Source organism: Phascolarctos cinereus, unplaced genomic scaffold, assembly GCF_003287225.1.
Source record: "Phascolarctos cinereus isolate Bilbo 61053 unplaced genomic scaffold, phaCin_HiC Scaffold_726;HRSCAF=1367, whole genome shotgun sequence".
Taxonomy (NCBI): domain Eukaryota; kingdom Metazoa; phylum Chordata; class Mammalia; order Diprotodontia; family Phascolarctidae; genus Phascolarctos; species Phascolarctos cinereus.
In genome coordinates, this window is record NW_027556098.1 from 365,789,389 (window position 1) to 365,804,487 (window position 15,099).

A 15,099-nucleotide genomic window follows, 5' to 3' on the forward strand; every position below is an offset into this window, starting at 1 on the left:
AGATGTTGACCTTGGAGAAGATGATTGACCATGGACATCATGGTGATCTTCAAGGAAGGTAGAGAAGTATGGTGGGAAAGAGCCTCAGATTTGAAGTCAAAGGATGATGATTCAACCCCAAGCCCACGTGGAATCCCAGGCCTGGCCATCTGCTATCTGGACAAGCCAATTACTCTCTTGGGGCACCAGTTTCTTCATCTATAAAGTTAAGGGCCTAGGCAAGAGGGCCTCTAAGGTCCTGTCAACCTAAATCTATGATCCTATAATCTTACAAGTCAACTGAAGCATGGTGGGGTAGAAGATGAATTATACTACTTCTGTTTCATTCCCAAAGGCAGAACTGGGGGGGGGGGAGTGGGCAAGGGAGTAAAGTTTGGATCAATGAATGAATGCATGCATGAATGAATGATTATGCATTCATTATAAGCCAGGCAGTGTGCTAAGTACTGGGGATACAGAAACAAGAAGGGGAGATAACACATAAAGGAGAGCAAGATTTGGAAAGTATAGGGTCAGGGACAGTGGGGAAGATGGGAAGGGAGGAGCAAAGGCCAATGTGGTGGGTCTGGGACCAGACAGAACAGGGTGAAAGTTCACCAATCAGTGGCAGGTGGAGTAGAAGCCTTTCTAATACTCAAAGCCAGATGAAAGTCAAAGGGGATGGTTCAAGATGCAGTGGTATCTCCATTTCTATAGGTCTCCAACTGGAGACTGGATGGCTCTTATCTGAGGTGGTTCTACAGGAGATTCCTGAGCAAGTATGTGTTGAAGCAGGTGCCCCCAATGGTCCCCTCCTGCTCTGAGATGCTGAAAGCTACAGTTGTCTGCAACTCAATGGGTTCTTCCTTACACTGGACTTCAGTATTCCCTTTGGCATGGTCTCCAGATGACACTGCCAATGCTACAAATGCCCTTTCCATATTAAAGACCCCACTATTGACTGAGCTGTCTAGTGAGAACCAGGGTACCAGGACAGTCAGGGACATGCCACTTAGGTTTAAACATTAATGAAAGGAAGCATGGCACAATAGAAAGAACAGTGGCTCTGGTGTCACAGGACCTGAGTTCAAACCCCACTTCTGATACTGTTCATGTGACCTTGGGTAAGTCATTGACTTCCTCGGGCCTCAGTTCCTTCATCTGTAAAATGAGGAAGTTAAGACTCTGAGGTCCCTTCCAGCTCTACATCTATAATGTCATGATCCTGTGATTTAGAGAAGGAAGGGACGGAGAAGTCATCATAGTCCAGAAGCTCCCATCTCTTGATTATGCAGAATGAGAGGAACCCTCTTTGGAACCAAATACATTTCACAGCCTGCGCAACAATGCCACTTGGCTACTAGTGCCTACTGACTAATAAAATGCATGATGCCACAAAGCTGCAATGAATTCAGTGACATCTTTTTAAGTAAATTTGTATTTCACTCAGTTCAACTACACCTCCATCTACGATAAACCTACATGTGCGAGACAATCATTTATTCTGCCTCCAGAGGGTATATTTGGGTACGGCTTCATTTGGCTAGGTGGTGGCTAGGGCCATTTTGCAGTTGTCCGTGACCAGAAATCAGGAAGATGTGATGAAAGCCTTTTACCTTCTCCTGAGGGCTCGGTTTCATCCTCCACAAAATGGGGATAATAATGCCAGGAAGACTAATTACCTCATGTTATCTTGTGAAATTGAAAGAAGATAATGAGGAGGTAGGGAAACAAAGGACAGTCAAAAGTACATAGCAGAGAACAAAAGAAAACTTAGAAGGATGCAAAGAAAAGATGGACAGCTCTGAACCCGATGTGTAGTATTTATTATATAGGCTTTCTTGAAATGGAAATTTATTGCTGTATATTTTGAATCCTCTCTCACGTTCCGCTGTGCATATGGCAATGCTTTTTTTCCCCTTTTCTTATTTTCTATTTAAGTTTATAACAGGTTTCTTTTTCTTTTCTTTTTGTGTACTTAAGTTTTAGTATTTAAGAAAAATTTTTTTAAAAAGAAGATAATCAATGTAAAGTGCTTTGAAATCTTCAAGCTCTATCTACAGTCAGCTAGTGTTTTGTTGTTGTCACTATTATTATCACAACATTTACATATAGTTGAAAGGGGGCAGTATGTACTGTTTTGGTCCTGTTCTGTTATTTCATCAGTAGAGGGACTGACCAGGTAAAAAAAAAAACGCCCTTTACCAATGCAAGGCAGCATCCTCCTGGCATTTTATGATCTTAGAGGGTTAACTAGAGCACTGACAGGTTAAATGACTCATCCAAGGTCACAGAGTCAGTACATGTCAGAGGAAGTATTTGAACCCAGGTGTTCTTGGCTTTAAGTTGGGGTCTTTATCCATTATACTATGTTGTCCCTCTAAATATCCAATATGTGAGATCTATTATTTATTTCTAAATTTTGTTTGTACATGGATCCTTGGACCCCTTGCACTATGATAAATTACCAATCCAGATCAGCCTTCCCATTTGCCAGAATATAAGGTCATAGGTTTAGAGATGAAAGGGATATCCAAGGTCATCTAGTCCAATGTTTTCATTTTCCAGATGGAAAATTGAAGCCCAAAGATGAAATGGGATTTGCCTAAATTCATAAGGCTAATAAGTGGCAGGACTGCAATTTAAACTCAAGTCTCCTGAGTCTAGAGGCCAGGATTCTCAATACAATCCATTTGTGAGGTCCCCAAGTGCCAAGGACAAACATAAAAAGATCAGAGGAAGGCTATGGAAATTTTCAAAGGTAGAAATAATTGTACATGCATGCTAGCAAGCTAGGAAAGGGGAATTGCCCCTAAACCCATCCTGATGTCCCAAGAACATCTGTGTCTCAGGAGTAATGGTTACTTGGGCTCTGACAGAAGAGACATGCCTCTCTATCCAAACCTCCTTACTGGTGGCCAGATTAATCCATATTGGCTCTGCAATGAAGAGTTCACAAAGGCTTAGGATCACAGCTTTAAAGCTGGAAAAGACTCTTTGTTCAATGATTGACAGGAGGCTAGGGAGTTAAGGCAATGTCTTCACTCAAGGTCTCACTGTGAGACCTCGAGCAAATTCCTAGAAATGAACTAGAGTTGCCCAGGCTGTGACCATCAATGGAAAAATCTCTACCATGAGTCTTGGCAACAAAGCCATCCAGAGAGATGCCAGAAACCAAATCAAGGAAGTTTTCAGCCTGTGCCTGGCTCAGGCAAGCCAGAAAACCAAAGGGGCTTTCAAAGGCATTTCACAAAGTACTCTCTCGGAAACAGTGAGCCATATCCTGGCTTTGGCCACTACACACAATGCTAGCTTCCCTGGCTTTGCAATTCGATTCAATAAGTACTTACTAAGTGCTTTTTTCTTTGCTCAACCTTGCACCAAGGAACTCAAAAGGCCCACTGACATCCCTGCTGAATTCCTGGCCCCTGGGGAAGAATGGGGCTAACTGGTGAATAGGGATAATTAATAAGGCCCAAAGGAAAGAAACCCACTGGGGAAATAAGTTGTGGTCCAAATCTATACCAGAGGTTAAAGACAGTAGGCTGAGTCAAATCCAGAGTTCACAAGGGAATCAAATGCTAACAGCTCAGCCACAGGTAGGAAAGTAGTTCTCAGCAGTGGTCCACAGCTGAGAAAGCAGACAGTAAATTTTTTAAGGCAGTGATGCACCAGCCAAGTCCTCTTCCCATTCAATTGTGCGGCTGTTGCCAAAGACCATCAATAGGGCACACAATTACCACAAACTCAGGAAACAATGAGACAGAAGACCTTGGGAGCAGGGATCTCAACTCCACAGAAAGGGGAGCTGGGACAGACGGGGCTGCTGGTAGTCCTTTCTTTCCACACAGCCTAGGGAAGAATGGGGCTAACTGGTGAATAGGGATAATTAATATGGTCCACTAGCCTAGACTCTGGTGACCTGGGTTCAAAATTCACCTCTGCTGAACCTTAGGCAAATTACTTACCTTCCCATGATACAATTTCCTCATTTGTAAAATAGGGAGATTGCATTAGATGGCCTCTAAGTTCTCTTCTAGCAGTAATGCAATTCAATCAGCATTTACTCAACACCTTCTATATACACGGTGCTGGGGGCTGGGGATACAAAAGCAAAAACAATACCGTCTCTGACCTTGAGGAGCTTACAGTCTACTGGGGGGGATATGACACAGCCACAAATAAGCAAGTAGAAAATACATAACAACAAAGTGATTTCAGGAGGGGAAAGCAAGCACTAAGAACCGGGGGGGGGCAAATCAGGAAAAGTCTTTTGAGGGGGAGCGTCTCCTGAGCCAAAAGGAAAAACAATAATTTGGATATTAGTAGTGAAGCTAGATGAGGACCATAGAATGCAACTTGAACCTGGGACCATGCCTCAGGGGACAGAGAATAAGGGAAGACAGCAGGCCTTAAAGTGAAGAGAACAGTGCCAAGATGAACCAACCAGTGGGGTGGGCTCTGAGTCAGGGAGAGAAAGGATTGGCATATGCTGAAATGATGAGGCACCAGGAGGATGGATTAGATTCATCCCTGCTTAGACACCAAGGCTAGGCTAATTGCAGTGGCATGAATACAGTGCAGCGTTAAGACTATCAAAGGCAAAGGGAGAGTCCAGTGAGCAGCCTGGGAGGAAGCAGATGAAACAACAAAAAACTGAGGTCAGGAACATAGGAGATCAGTCAGGTCAGGGTATATGAAGTGTCAAACAGAGCAGGCCAAGAAATAAAAAAGTAACTAGCAGATATGAAGGTTTCCTGGAGTCCTAAATCCTTATCCCCTTTGGGAATGCCAGCTAAGCCCTCCGTGCCCAGGGTGCCTCCATCCCCAGAGGGTCTTGACACTGGAGGAGATGGGACCAGAGCTGGGCTTTGAGAGATGAGTAAGATATGGCAATAGAGGAAAGAATTCTGGATTTGGAGTCAGGAAACCTGGATCTGAGTTCCAGACTACTTACTGGCTGTGTGACCTTAGGTGAGTCATTTTTATTCCTCAAGCCTCCATTTTCTCCTCTATAAATAATAATAGCCAGCATTTATATAGGACTTTAAAGTTTTCAAAGCACTTTACAAATCTCATTTCATTAGGTCCTCATAACAATCATTAGACAAGTGCTATTATTATCTCTTTTTTATAGAAGAGGAAGAGGAGGAGGAGGAAGAGGAGAAGACAGAGAAAAGAAGGAAGAGGAGGAGGAGAAAGAGAAGAAGGAGGAGAGGAGAGGAGGAAGAGGAAGAGGAGAGGAGGGGGAGCATGCCAGAGATGGGGAACACGTCATGGAAAGTCGTGGGATATGGAAAGTTATATGCAGAGATCAGCAAGTTGGCCAGTTTGTTTGGTGAATTGAATGAATTGAGTGTATGAAGAGGAGGGATGTGTGGAAAGATAGTTGGGAGCCAGCCTGAGAAGGCACATAAAGGCCAAAGAGAAGAGTTTGGGTTTTCTCCTCCTGCACATGGAGAGCCACTGAAGCTTTTTGGGCTGTGGAGTAATGTGGTTAGACCTATATCCCTGGACATTTCGGCATCTGTCTCATTACAAATTCACATGAAATGGGGCCTCTCCCACTTGAGTGCTCCTCAGCATTTTAAGCAGTTTGTTTGATTCCCAACCCTAAAGGAAAAAAAAGTTTCCAAAGAAGGTGATTTGTCTTCTGTACGGTATCATTCAATCGACATGTATTAAATACCGTCCACGGGCAAATGATTCTGCTAGGTACTGGTGTACACGCATAGCAGAAGGAGCTGGAGAGAGGGGCTTAGTGTAGGTAGTGACTGACTGATCAGCTGGGATGAAATGCCAGCTCTCACAGGATATGGCTCCTTCTTTGTAGGCCTCTCAGACGCATCTCCCCAAATAATCACGGCAGACTCATGGGCCCCTTGCTGACAGGGCATAGGGAACGTTAGAAGATTGACTGACAGATTTAAGAGGATAGATTTTGACTGGAGAAACTGCCCCTCCCTGGGTTCTTTAAAAGTGAGTTGTGGGACAGCTGGGTGGCACAGTGACTAGAGCGTGGTCCTGGAGTCAGGAGGACCTGAGTTCAAATCCGGCCTCAGACACATAACACTTACTAGCTGTGTGACTCTGGGCAAGTCACTTAGCCCCAATTCCCTCACCAAAAAAAAAAAAAGTGAGTTCTGAGACATTTAAGAGTGTTTTTTCTCCCTCATGCTCTCAGACTTTGAGAAGACAGACTATATGCAGTTGCCTCCATCCAAGGTAACTCTTGGCAGTGGCACATGAATGCTTCCTTTTGGTCTGGAAAACCAAATGAAACCAAAAAAACCCTGTGTCCATGTGCAGTTTGCATCCTGAAAGAACTGATCATGGCAACTCTTGGCAGAAGAAACGCATGGCAAGCTGCATGTGCTTGCCCAGGTGGTCAGAGAGGGGAGTTCCTGGACCTCAAATTCCTGACTGCCTTCTGTCTTTTTATTTTGATTTCTGAGCACAAGCCAAAAGAGAGAAGCCCTGAGAGTGGACTTTCCCAGCTCAAGGGTTGGTGGCAGCCAGTGATTTCCTGCAGAAGCACATGGTAGAAACAGACATGTGCAAGTTCACTTGGCCAGTAGGGGAATTCCAGCTTGGGGAGATGCCTTGTGGGTAACCTCAAGTTTTCACGTTTCAGAGTTGAAGGGGATTTCCTGATGTGGCATGCTCCTTGGAGAAAGAAGAAGACAGCCTGCTTGGAGAAAAAAGCCAATGAATGATACCCAGACAGGGCAGGCCTGATGGGAAGGGGCTTGCTCATCCAGAAGCACCCAAAGTTTACTTATCTTCTGGAAGGCAACTAAGCCACAGAGCAGTACTATGAGTCTTGGAGGTGAAGTAGAGAGAGGAGTACTACCATACATGAATCTACGGGAAAGGATTCACCAGAATGGCAAAGCGTTCCCCCAATGGCAGCTCCAGCTTCAATTCCCTTCTAGTAGAATATGATGGGCTATTTAAGTTCTTTATATGTTTCTATATGTGGTTCTGGGCTCCTCTGAATCCTCTGCATCTTATGAATCTTATTTTCTGGCAAGGTGAGATAATAACAAAAATAATAACAGCTAGCATTTCTTTAGCACTTTAAGGTTTACAAAGTATTCACAACAACCATTTTTAACCTCATTTTACAGATGAAGAAATTGAGCCCAGGATCACAGAGCTATTAAGTGCCTGAAGCAGGATTTAAACTCATTTCCTGACTTCAAATCCAATGAATTTATCCACTATACCACCCAGCTGTCAGGCTGGCCTGTATCCTACATGAAAATGACGCTCAGAGGGGTTCAGTGAATTGCCTGGGGTCATACAGCTAGTAAGTGTCAGAGGAAAAATTTGAACCTGGGTCAGAAGCAGAGTTTAAAGTCCAGGTCTTCCTGACTGCAAGTTTAGTGCTCTATCTTATTATATCACCACTCATCAGGCTATATCTAGAAATTTTTTTTCATTTTAGGAAGAATGACACTTTTGGGAAGTGATTTATGAGATGGACTACACAGAAACAAGCAAAGTGAGATTCTGCCAGGAGCCATATTGTGATCAGTACTGGCCAGAAGATGTGTGTGTGTGTGTGTGTGTGTGTGTGTGTGTGTGTGTGTGTGTGTGTGTGTGTGTGTCAGGGGGTAGGGGAAAGATAGCGCAGGGTTCAAATCCTTAGGGACTATCATTTGAAAAAGGGCTTATACTTGCTTTGCTTGGCCCCAAATGGCAGAATTAGGAGCGAGGTTAGAACACAGAGAAAAGAAGATTTTGGTTCAATAGAAAGAAAACCTTCCTAATATTTAGAACTACATCTATCACTATTGTTTTTAACTGAAGGCTACATGACCACTTGCTTTGCTGTTGTTCAGTCATTTTTCAATCATGATCAACTCTTCATGACTTCTTTTCAGCTTTTCTTGGCAGAGATACCAGAGTGGTTTGCCATTTCCTTCTATTGCTTATTTTTACAGATGAGGAAACTGAGGCAAACAGGGTTAAGTGACTTGCTCAGGGTCACACAGCTAGTAAATATCTGAAGTTGAATTTGAATTCAGGAAGAGGAGTCTCCCTGACTCCTATACAGCACTGTATCCATTGAACCACTTAGCTGCCCAACCACTCACTAGGAATGCTGTAAAGGGGATACTGGATTAATTAACCAGGTGTATTTCTATAACTATTTATGGTGGGGGGCAGTGTGGTTTATTGGAAGGAGCCCAAGACCTGCTCTGACTCTCACAGGAGGCAGTCAACATAGTAGAGAGGACACTGATTTTGGAACCAGAGGATCTGTATTGGAAACCTGGCTTTGCCATTTCCTTCCCATGTGACATTGGACAAGTCACTCCCTCTCCCTGGGCCCCATCTCTTAAAACAAATGGGCTAAAAACTAAATGATCCTGAAGGTTCCCTCCAGCTCTTAGTCCTATGAACACACCTTCTAAGTAAGTAGTAAAAGTGTTATTATGCACCCTTTGCAGCTGAGAAAATATGAGACTCAGAGAAATTGTGGCTCACCCATGGTCACATGGCTGGGATATCTTCTGGGATAGCTAGATGGTTCCTGAGATCCCCTCTAACTGGAGATGCTCCGTCTAGCCCTTTCTTGGTACACACAGCACAGTCACTGATATCTGATATTCACTGGTATCACCCATTTAAATGTAAATTCCTTAATGATAAAGACTTTAATCTGTTTCCTATCTGCAATGAGGCCCAGATACACTGCCTTATATAGCAGATACTCATTGTATATTTGATAGATGGATGGGATGAATGGATGACTGGCTAGAATAGATGGATGATGGATGGATGGATGGATGGAGTTTTATTGGTCTTTAATATTATTTTTTGTGACAGGCTAAGTATTAGGCTAGACAATAGTGTAAGTAAGGCACAGACATAGGGTCTCCCATCTCTTAGGATGGTATGGCCTACCTAGAATTGGCTGAAACTGGGGACACTGGACCCCTGCTCTACAGACTTTGTTGTGTTGTTCAGTTGTTTCAGTCACATCCGACTCATCAAGACTCAATTTGGGGTTTTCTTGGCAAAGATAATGGAGTGGTTTGCCATTGCCTTCTCCAGTCCATTTTACAGATGAGGAAACTGAGGCAAACAGAGTTAAGTGACTTGCCCAAGGTCACACAGCTAGCATCTGAGGATCTGCAGTCAGGAAGATAAATCTTCCTGACTCCAGGCTCAGTACTTTATCCACCTCGCCACCTAGCTGCCCCATAGTCCTCCCTAAAGCTTTTCAGATCTAGGTAAAAATCCATCTGAGGAAAGGGGGAGGGGAAGGATTATGGTAGTCGAGGAATAAGGTGTAGGCATGACATAGTCCAAGTTAATAAAGAACTCCCCCTAGATGGATGACCTGAATAAAGGTATGGGCATCCAGGTGAGCAATCATCCAACAGATAGAGAGGGGCCTCCAGAAGAGAACATGAGGGCTACTTCAGCACTATCCTGGTGCTTCTCAAACCTGGCAGAACGTCAAGCTTGAGGTGAGGGCGGTGAGGTATTGAGGAGCCCATCTCATTCTTCATAAGAAGCCTGTCTATAACACTCACTATATAGAATATACATTTTTTCATTAAAATGCAATCTCCTCATTATGATTGTAAGCAAATTAAAATGCAGGTTCCTCATTGTAATGCCCACCTTGAGCGGGGACAATTCCATCTTAGCTCTGTACCTCCAGCATCCAGCACAGTGCCTGGAATATAATAGGTGCTTCGTACAAGTCAGCTGCTTGATGAAAGCCTTGGCATTCAAAGTCAGCTGCTTTTCTCCCAAGCAGACGGGCTCCAGAATCCTAGCTTTCTTTTCCAAGCTCTCAGGCTGCTGAGCTGCTCAGGTAAAAGTGACCCCAGTTAGCAGACTTTCCCCTGGCTTGCCACCAATTTCTTTAATCTATGATTTCCAGAGGCCAAGCCCAAGCAGAGCTGTTTTCAGTCATCCTAGTAGGGAGAAGCACTCAGTGTCATTATCGGCGAGCAATTCTCCACGGATTCCAAATAATCTCCCCAGACTGACAAGCTGCCGAGGAGATGCATTATTCACCAGCAAGGCGATTTCCCAGGTATATAGAGCACATTTCAACACTTCTACAAAGCAAGTTAGAAGAAAGATCTGCTGTCTGCAGAGATCTGCAGACAGCACCAAATCAGGAAACAGGAAGAAAAAAGCAGGGCTGCTGACACATTAGGCTTCCAGCCTCCAAACAGAATGAGAAACTTCATTCTCATAAAAATTTTGTCCAGAGTTAAAAGCTGCTTCCCCAGCCAGAGCCAAACAACATGGCCCCAAAATTAAGTTAATGGAATGACCTCTGCACACTCAAGAAAGGCCCCCACTGGTGACATAAACAGTAAAGATAAATTACATAATCATGATGTTACAAATACATAAATAATCTATGGTTTTGTCAGCATGGCAAGCTATGCCTTCACTGAAACAGATCAAATAGCCCACATATGACTTGGTAAGTAAGTACTTGGGAGTTTGGTGACATTCAGAGAGGGAACTTGCTCTGGACTGTAGACTTTTGGGATCGTGGATATAGAACGGGAAGGGAACTCAGAGGCCATCTGGCTCAAATTCTCCACTTTACATATGAATAAACCAAGGCCCATGGAGGTTAAGTGACATCCCCAAGGTCAAAGTGTTATTAAGTGGCAGAGACAGGATTTGAACCCAGGACCTTTGACCCTTATAACCAGAGCTCTTTGTACTGTACCACGCTGCCTCCTTCACACAGCTAGCAAATGTCAGAAATGGAATTTGAAGCCAAGCCTAGAGCTCTACAGAACTGAGCCACCTACAACTGATAATAATAGTAATAGCAATGGCTAAAGAGTCTTTTTTAAATTTAGCATTTAAATCCTTCATACCACGGTGAGTCAGTCAACAAACATTTATTAAGTGCTTACTATGTGCCAGTGCAAGGGATATGAAAAGGGCAGAAACCACCTCTGCCAATGAGGAGATCCCATTCTGACAACTACAGTCAGTCTACCTTTCCAGGCTTATTATACATTGATACTCTCTGGTCTGGCCTTCTCTCAACCTTCCAGCATTCCACACATGAGATATGCCATCTTCCTCTCTGTGCCTGGAATGCATTCCTTCCTCACCTCCTCTCAGAACCCCTTGCTTCCTTCAAATCTCCGCTCAATCGTTGCCTCCTACATGAAGCTTTTCCCAATTTCCCCAGCTGCTAGCACCTCCACCTTCTATACTACTTCACTTGCTGATCTCATGAGTTCCCATGGATTTAATGACCATGTCACGCTGATGACTCTCAGATCTATCTTTCCTGCTGCCCCAATCTCTCTGCTAACCAATCTCCCATCTCCAACTGCCCTTCAGATATCTTGAATGCATAATTTGTACACATTTTGTAGATATTTTATATGTTCATATCGTTTCCCCAAATGGAATATGAGCTCCTTGAGGGGCAGGGACTATTTCATTTATGTCCTTGTATCCTCACCAGTTAACACAGTGCCTGGTTTATAACAAGTACTAAAAAATATTTGTTGATTGACTAATTCGATAACATCCTCTCCAACACTTAAAGATAGCTATCACGTCTCCCTCAGGTCTTATCTTCTCCAGGCCAACACCCTCATTTGCTTTAACCCACCCTTATAGACATAGTCTCACCCACACCATTCTGCATGCCTCTCATTCCAATACTGAGTCTGAACCATTAGACCATCCAGGTTCAAGCCTGGCTCAGAAGAGAAAGGAAAAGTCAAAGATCACAGAATTATAAAGTCAGGAAAAGGCCTGGAAGATCAACTCTCACATTCAACAGAAGAGGCAACCCAATTTGCCAAAGGATTTTTGCACAGTTACAGAGCAAGAATTTGAACTCATCCCCTCTGATTCCGAAAGTAAGGCTACCCCTACTCACTGTAGCATTGTGTCTGGATGCAGAGTTCATGATTGGGAAAAGATCTGATTTTCTGGGTGAGATAGGCCGCTGGGGCAAGGAACAAGTTCTAGGCAGTTCGAAGATTATAGACTTAAAACGATGAAAGGAACCTTTCTGATCATCCAGTCCAATAGTATCAAACTCAAATAGAAATGGAGGTTTTTCTTAACTTATGCAAGATAAGAAACCTTACATGAAGATCCCCACAAGCCACATAATGATTTAGAAACCCACATATTAACATTAGCTATGTTTTATTGTATTTCAATTTATTTTGTTAAATATTTCCCAATTACATTTTAATCTGGTTCCATCCCCACTCAAGAGTTGCAGGCCACTCCACGTATCTGATATCTCTGATCTAGTCTCCTTCATTTTACAGATGAGGAAATCAAGTCCTAGAAGTAGTGCCTTGGCAAAGGTCACACTGTTGGTAAGAAACTGCAGTTCTTTGTCACCAAACCTGTGTTCTTTCTACCACTAACAAATCCAAGATGATATTGATGAAGTCAAAGATACCACCTAGAAAGTGCCTACTCACACTAGCATGAACAAGTTGGCCATGCCCATTCCCTTCCTGATTGATGAAAGAAAGAAAGTTCAGACAGGAAGAGACCTTGACTCACCCATGATAAAGCTGAGCTCCAAAGCAAAGGGAGGGGAGTAAAAAGACCTTGTTTGTGTCAGGGTCATTTCTATTGACCGAGGGCAAAAAGTAGCAATGCCTGGGTGCAGGACAGAGGAGGCAAGCTGATTCAGTTTTCCCCTTTGATTTTTGTTCTGTTTCTATAGCATATCAGCCAACAAGGCTCCCCTCTGTTTACTTCTCAGTTTGGGTAAACCACAGAAGGGACATTCTGCTACTTGACTCTGCCAACTGGGTTTGTTATGGAATCCATATTCTTCTTGGCCAGAATGTGGCAAAGAAAGAAACACGGAAATGCCACCCATTTCTTCTCTAGCCATTTTCATTGTGAAGCCAACTGAAATGATGTGATCCCAGGGAGAGGAGCACCATGATATGGTAGAAAAAAACCACTGGATTTAGAATCAGAGGACCTGGGTTCAAATACCAACTCCACCATTTACCACTGACCTGTGTGACCTTGGGCAAATCATTATCACTTCTGTGGGTTTCAGTTTCCACACTGTCTTGCTCACATGTATATTTGTATCCCCAGTATTTGCAAAGTGCCTGTCACAAGCAAGTACTTAATATATGCTTTATCTAGCTAGCTAATTTATCTATGATCAGGCACTGATCTTTATCACTGTTGTTGTTCTCTGGATCTTCCCTATCTAGTTTTAACATGTACTTTTTAAAGGTGGTGACCAAAAACATAATCTAATTCAATTCAGTTCAATAAATATGTATTAGATGTCTAGAATGTGCCAGGCACTGGGGGCACAAATGAAAAACAAACAAATAGTCCTTGCCCTCAAAGTGCTCAAATCCAACATCTGATACTCAGCACCAGGATTTGTTACAGAGTATGTGCTCAAGAAATGTTTGTTGAGAAGTGATTTTAGTATAGTGTAATAAGCCATGGTCTTAGAATCAAGAGATGCGGATTCAAGACCTAGTTCTGTTATTTAATTGCTGTGTGTTCATGGGTAAGTCACTGAACATTTCTGAATCTCAATTTTCTCATCTGTGAAATGGGAATAATAACATTTTCACTATCATTCTGATCAATCCTTCACTGTCTCTTTTGCTGGATTCTTTTCCAGGATCTCCTTCCATCCAACCATACTGTTCCTCTGTCCGGAGTCCTCTTCTCCCTTTATACTACCTCATTTGGCAATCTCATCAGCTTCCATGGATTTAATTACCATCTCTATGCTGATGACTCTCAGATCCACCTTTCCTGCCCAGTCTCTCAGCTGACCTCAAATCCTACATCTCCAAATGTCTTTCAGACATTTTGAAATGACATTCAGATATCTTAAACTCGACATGTCCAAAATATTGGAACAAAAACTCATTGTCTTTCCTCCTAAACCCTAGGGCAACACTATCTTCCCAGTCCCCCAGGTTCATAACCTAGGAGTCATCCTGGATTCCTCACTATCTCTCACCATCTCCAACCCATATTCAATCTGTGGCCAAACACTGCTGATTTCACCTTTGTAACGTCTTTCAAATACACCCCTTTCACTCCTCTGACACTATCACCACTCAAGTATAAGCCCTCATCACCACATCACCTAGACTACTGCAATGGTGTGCTGATGAGTCTGTCTGCCTCAAGTCTCTCCCCACTCCAGTCCATTCTCTATTCAGCCACTAAAGAGATTTTCCACAAGTTCAAGTCTGATCACATCAACTCTTACTCAATAAACTCCAGTGGCTCCCCATTGCCTCCAGGATCAAATATAAAGTGCTCTGCTTAGCATTCAAAGCCCTTCATAACCTAGCCCTATCCTACCTTTCCAATCTTCTTACACCTTACTCCTGGACATATATTCTTTGATCCAGTGACACTGGCCTCCTGGTTGTTCCATGAACAAGACACTCAGGGCATTTTCTCTGGCTGTCCCTTAGACCTGGAATGACCTCCCTCTTTCACTCTAAGGACCTCCCTGGCTTTCTTTAAGTCCCAACTAAAATCTCACCTTCTTTGGGAAGCTTTCCCAACCCCTTTTAATTCTGTTACCTTCCCTTGGTCAATAATCTCCTATTTATCCTGTCCATAGTTTGTTTGTATATATTTGTTTATATGGTGTCTACCCCCATTAGACTGCAAGCTCCTTCAGGGCAGGGATTGTGTGTTGCTTCTTTTTGTATCCCCAGTGCTTAGCACAGTGCCTCACACATTTTAAATACTTATAAATGTTCATTGATTGTAAGTTTTCAAGCATTATAAAAATAAATGGAAGTTATTATCATCCTTTGGTCTTCCCTCTCTATTTCTTCCATATCCTTTAAAGGTTGTTGTCATCCTTCGTAGTTGAAGAGGACCAAAATGACATCATTATGCCAGAGTCAAGTTTTAGTGTGTCTGACTGTGGCTGATCAGACCAATGTGAGCTCAGAATGTTCTACCACAGGTCGAACACAAATAGTCCATGTGAATCTATTGGGGTGGATTATCCAAGTTTGCGTATCTTGCGTTTCTCTTGAGCTATTTCAATTCTGCTTTGCTCATAGAGCAACTACCTTTAAAGGTAGTGACAAGCAGTAGACAATCTTCTTA

General features: G+C 43.1%; 1 protein-coding gene across 7 annotated transcripts in view; it reads right to left on the bottom strand.

The window, feature by feature from the left end:
• HIVEP3 (HIVEP zinc finger 3) overlaps nucleotides 1–15,099 on the bottom strand; it is a 678,266-nt gene that overhangs the window by 375,647 nt on the left and 287,520 nt on the right. The window lies entirely within an intron of this gene.